The sequence below is a fragment of the Mandrillus leucophaeus genome, unplaced genomic scaffold (assembly GCF_000951045.1).
Source record: "Mandrillus leucophaeus isolate KB7577 unplaced genomic scaffold, Mleu.le_1.0 Scaffold386, whole genome shotgun sequence".
NCBI lineage: Eukaryota > Metazoa > Chordata > Mammalia > Primates > Cercopithecidae > Mandrillus > Mandrillus leucophaeus.
The window spans coordinates 726,205-732,367 of NW_012104098.1; positions in this window are offsets into that span (position 1 = coordinate 726,205).

The following is a 6,163-nucleotide window of genomic DNA, read 5'->3' on the forward strand; positions in this document are numbered from 1 at the left end:
TTAATCATGATATGTGGCCATTTATTTATGAAATTGCTGGTGCTTTTTAATTGACTTAGTATTTATTTATATATTGTTGATAATACTTTATTCATTGAATATAATAAAAATGCCTTCTAGAGAAGTGGCAGAGCAAAATGGTGAAACAGAAGACTCCCTGTATCATCATCCCCCCACCCCGCCCCCACAAGGACACCAAGTTAACAGCTTATCTACACGGAGTAAACACCTTCAGAAGAACTAGAAATCAGGTGAGCACTCATAGTACCTGGTTGTAACTTCATATTGGGGAACCAGGCACTGAAGGGATAGGAAAAACGGTTGTGTATCATGATGCCACCCCTCCCTGACCTGGGGCAGATTTGGAGTGGTGCCCAGAGCAACTCTTGGCACCACAGTGTAGTGGGGAGAACACAGCAATTGTGAGGCACTAAACTCAGTGGTGTCCTGTCAGAACAGAAAGGAAACCCGAAGAAAACTCAGCTGACACCAGCCCATGGAGAGAACTTTCAAACCAACCTTAGCCAGAGGGGAATCCTGGATCACCACCATCGGAACTTGAGCGTCTTCAAACCTCACCAAAGCCTTCAAAAGGCTACAGCGCTCTTGTCTCCAAGTAAGTTTGAAAGGCAGTCTGGGTCATAAGGACTGCAACTCTTAGGTGACACTTAATGCTGAACTAGGCTCAGAGACAGTTGACTGGGGGGCCATGTGACATACTGAGACACCAGCTGGGGCAGCCAAGGGAGAGGTGGCATCACTGTTCCCCTAATCCCCAAGTTGCAGAGCTTGCAGCTCCAAAAGAGACCCCTTCATTCTGCTTGAGAAGAGGAGAGAGAAGTGAGGGGTGGACTCTGTCTTGCCTCTTGGATACCAGGTCAGTCACAGTAGGATAGGGCAACAGAGTCATGAGGTCCCTGTTCCAGGCCCTAGCTATCAAATGACATTTTTAGACACACACCTTGGGCCAGAAAAGAACCCACTGCCTTGAAGGAAGGGACTCAGTCCTGACAGCATTCATCACCTGTTAACTGAAGATTCCTTAGTCCCTGAATAACCAGCAGTGATACCCAGGTACTGCATCAAGGGTCTTGAGTGAGACGCTGAGACTTGCAGGCCTCAGGTACCAGCATAGCCACAGGAAGGCAGAGCACCAAGCAGGCTCTTGGGGTCCCTAATTCCAGGACCTGACTCTTGGATGACGTTTCTGGACCTGCCCTGGGCCAGAAGGGAGCAAAAAGGTGAGTTCCAGTCCAGTTCAGCATTCACAAGCTGCCTTAAGAGCCCTCGGGCCTTAAGGAAACATTGGCTTGTAGTCTGGCAGTACTCCTCATGGCCTAAGGTGGTTATGGCTACAGGAGTGAGGCTTCTCTGCCTTTGGAAAGGGAAGAGAAAAGTGGGAAGAACTGCATCAAGTGATTTGAGACCTAGCTCAGCCTCAGTACAATACCAGGTAGACGTCTAAGGTTTCTGACTCTAGTCCCAGACTCCTGGACAGTGCCTTTGGAACCACCCAGGGCCTGGGGACATTGCCACCCTGAAGAAAAGGACACAGGCCTGGCTGGTTTTGCCACCTGCTGAGTGAAGAGCCACAAGGCCTTGAGTGAACATAAGCAGTGGCCAGGAAGTAGTTACAGCAGACCTTGGGTGAGATGCAGCACTGTGCTGGCTTCAGGTCTGATCCAGTACCATCATTGTGGTGGCGTCCACAGGGGTGCTTATCCATTACTCCAACTACAGATTTAGGTGGCTCAGAACAGAGAGAGAGAGAGAGAGAGAGAGAGAGAAAGAAAGAGAGAGAGAGAGGGACTGACTGTTTGAGAGAAAAGAAGGGAAGAGAACAAGAGTATCTGCCTGGGAATCCAGAGGATTCCCTGGACCTTGTCCAAGACCATAAAGGAGGTGCCTCCACAAGTCTGCAAGAACCACAGCATTACTGGGTTTGGGGAGCCCCCTAAAGTAGATGCAGCTTAGATCACAATACCCAATCCTCCAAGTATCTGGAAAGCTTTCCCAAGAAGGATGTCTACAAATAAGCCCAGACAGTGAGGACTAAAATAAATACCTAAATCTTTAATGCCCAGACACGGAGAATGTCTACTAGTATCAACACCATCCAAGAAAACATGACCTCACCAAATAAATGAAATAAGTCACCAGGAACGAATCCTGGAAAAACAGAGAAATGTGACCTTTCAGACAGAGAATTCAAAATAGCTGTGCTGAAGAAACACAAAGAAATTCAAGACAACACAAAAGGAATTCAGAATTCTGTCAGATAAATTTAACCAAGAGATTGAAATAATTAAAAAGAGTCGAGCAGAAATTCTAGAGCTGAAAAATGCAATTAGCATACTGAAGCATGCATCAGAGTCCTTTCATAACAGAATTTATCAAGCAGAAGAAAGAATTAATGAGCTTGAGCTGGGCATGGTGGCTCACGCCTGTAATCCCAGCACTTTGGGAGGCCAAGGCGGGTGGATCACTTGAGGTCAGGAGTTCAAGGCCAGCCTGACCAACATGATGAAACCCCATCTCTACTAAAAACACAAAAATTAGCCAGGCATGATGGTGTGCACCTGTAATCCCAGCTACTCAGGAGGCTGAGACTGGAGGATCACTTGAACCGGGTAGGTGGAGGTTGCCTCGGCACCAAAGAGTGAAACTGCATCAAAAAAAAAAAAAAAAAGAAGTAGTGAGCTTGAAGACAGGCTATTTGAAAACACAAAATCATAAGACACAAAAGATAAAAGAATAAAAAATAATGAAAGATGCCTACAAGATCTAGAAAATAGCCTCCAAAGGGCAAATCTAAGAGTTATTGGCCATAAAGAGGAAGTAGAAAAAGAGATAGGGGTAGAAAGTTTATTCAACGGACTAATAACAGAGAGCTTTCCATACTTAGAGAAAGATACTGATATCCAAGTACAAGAAAGTTGTAGAACACTAAGCAGATTTAATACAAAGAAGAATACCTCAAGTTATTTAATAATCAAACTCCCAAAGATCAAAGATAAGGAAAGGATCATAAAAGCAGCAAGAGATAAAATATATATATATAGACAATTAAGATCCAATATATCTGGCAGCAGACTTTTCAGTGGAAACCTTTATAGGCCAGAGGGAGTGGCATGACATATTTAGAGTGTTGAATAAAACAAACAAAAACAAACAAACAAACAAACAAAAATACACACACACACATACATATAAAGGGGAGTTTAATAAGTATTAATTCACATGATCACAAAGTCCCACAATAAGCCATCTGCAGACTGAGGAGCAAGGAAAGCCGGTCCGAGTTCCAAAACTGAAGAACGTGGAGTCTGATGTTTGAGGGCAGAAAGCCTCCAGCATAGAGAAGAGATGTAGGCTGGGAGGCTAGACCAGTCTGTCTTTTCACATTTTTCTGTCTGCTTATATTCTAGCCATGCTGACAGCTGATTAGATGGTACCCACTCAGATTAAGGGTGGGTCTGCCTTTCCCTACCCACTGACTAAAATGTTAATCTCCCTTGGCAATACCCGCACAGACATACCCAGGATCAATATTTTGTATCCTTCAATCCAATCAAGCTGACACTCAGTATTAACCATCAGACCTATCCTATAACATCTACTAAAGGAGGTCGGTGATGAAAAAAAAAAAAAAAATGGCAGATAGGAGATAGGACTAACTTGTAGCCCCCACTCAGGTGGAGAGAATACCATGTTGAGATTCACACTGTGAACTTTTGCTCCAAGAACCACTGCTGGGAACATACCAGGAAAACCAAAATAATTCACAAATCCTTTGAAAGAAGTGGCTTGCACTGCACCCTCCATGAAACAGCTGAAACACTGTGAGTTCCCAAAGTGCGAGAGGTGGAAAGTCTGCCCCCAAATGTGTCCTAAATCTCATCTTGAATTGTAATCCCCACATATCGAGGGAGGGACCTGCAATCCCCATGTGTCAAAAGAAGGAGGTGATTGGATCATGTGGGTGGTTTCCCCATGCTGTTCTCATGACAGCGAGTGAGTTATCATGAGATCTGATGGTTTTGCAAGTATGTGACAATTCCTCCTTCACATGGTCACACTATCTCCTGCTGCCTTGTGAGCAAGGTGCCTGCTTCCCTTTCCACCATGACTGTAAATTTCCTGAAGCCTCCCTAGCCATGTGGAACTGTGGGGCAATTAAACCTCCTTTGTTTATAAATTACCCAGTCTCAGGTAGTATCTTTATAGAAGTGTGACAATGGACTAATACACTCAGGAAAATGAAGATACAGATCACAAGAGAATAATTTACCCTTACCAAGAGCTGAAACAAAATTAGAGAGCCAAGTAAAATACAAAAGCAGAACAAGCAATGGGAAGAGCCCTGTAGGCATTCTCAATCTTCAGAGAAGCCCAAGGAAGCCATTTCTGACTTTAATTTCACAGGGGCCCTTAGGGAAGGCAGCCAGTGGAATCGGGGAAGGGCCACAGGGAGGAGGAGGCTTCCACTAAACTTTGTAATAATTTCAACAGAGACTGAATTTTCTTGGGCAGAATCTGGGGAGCAAATGTAAAGTGCAGATATAAGCACAGAAGCTGTGGCAGATAGGGAAGGGCAAAGCCTAAAAGCCCTGCTTGCTTTCTCAGCAGGGAGTCTTGTAGCCCTGTGTGCTGGAGGCCTGGATATAAACTTGGCACTGTTGGTTGTTGACAGAGCACAGCAGGAGTGAGACTGGCCTTGCTGGCTTCCTGGGAGCTGGGTGAGGCCTGTCACTGCCAACTTTCCCCTACTTCCCTGACAACCCATATGACACATCAGAGACAGCCTTTTAATCCCCTTTAGAACATAACTCCATTGACTTGAGAACAACCCCCACATTCCCCACAGTGGTTGCAGCAAGTCCTTCTTTGCGCTCAGACCAAGGAGAGTCTGAGGTCAGACACACATAACCCTGCCCCGACCTGATAGTTTGTCTCTACAAACCCTGGTAGCTGAACACAAAAGACACAAGCTCTTGGAAGCTCCCTAGCCCCATCCTTACCAGAGAAACCTAAATACTTATCCACGTGGCCTCAGGGCAAGCTGTATCCCCCCATACTACTGCAGCTGGTGCTCTCTTGAAAGCACCACCTCATGGCTGAAGGCCAACTAACTCAAGCCATTACAGCAAGTCATAACAGAACAACCCTGCTCCAAGGAAGGAGAAAATAACAGCTAATTCTACTGACTTTAATACCCTTGCTAACCAGAAGTCCTGAGTCTTTCCATATGACAACTTTACTACTAGCATAACCAGCATTCAAAAAAAAAAAAAAAACAAAAAACAGTGGACTAAACAATACTACAACCAACGACTCTCACAGCGTCAAATTCACTGTCCTGCTACCGCCAAGATAGCAGGTTCCAGTATTTACAGTTGGGAGATCTGAAGAAAGATCACATCACAGAACTCTTAGCAGACACTCCCCAGTATCAGCCCAGAGCCCAGTAGCCCCACTGGGTGGCTAGACCCAGAAGAGAAATAACAATTACTGCAGTTCAGCTGTCAGGAAGCTGCATCCCTAGGAATAGAGGGAGAACACCACATCAAGGGAGCATCCAGTGAGAAAGAAACAATCTGAACGGCAGCTCTTGCGCTCCAGATCTTTCCCCGGACATAATCTACCCGAATGAGAAGGAAACAGAAAAACAATTCTGGTAATATAAAAACAAGGTTCTATAACACTTTCAGAAGATCACACTAGTTCACCAGCAGTGGATTCAAACCAAGAAGAAATCTCTGAATTTTCAGAAAAAGAATTCAGAAGGTCAGTTATTAAGCTACTCAAGGAGGCACCAAAGAAAGGAGAAAACCAACTTAAATTGAAACAGACAACCAAAACTTAAAAACAGAATATGGGCCAGGAGCAGTGGCTCACATCTGTAATCCCAGCACTTTGGGAGGACGAGGCGGGCAGATCACGAGGTCAAGAGATCGAGACGATCCTGGCTAACACAGTGAAACCCTGTCTCTACTAAAAATACAAAAAATTAGCCGGGTGTGGTGGTGGGCGCCTGTAGTCCCAGCTACTCAGGAGGCTGAGGCAGGAGAATGGCATGTACCCGGGAGGCAGAGCTTGCAGCGAGCCAAGATTGCGCCACTGCACTCTAGCCTGGACAACAGAGAGAGACTTCGTCTCAAAA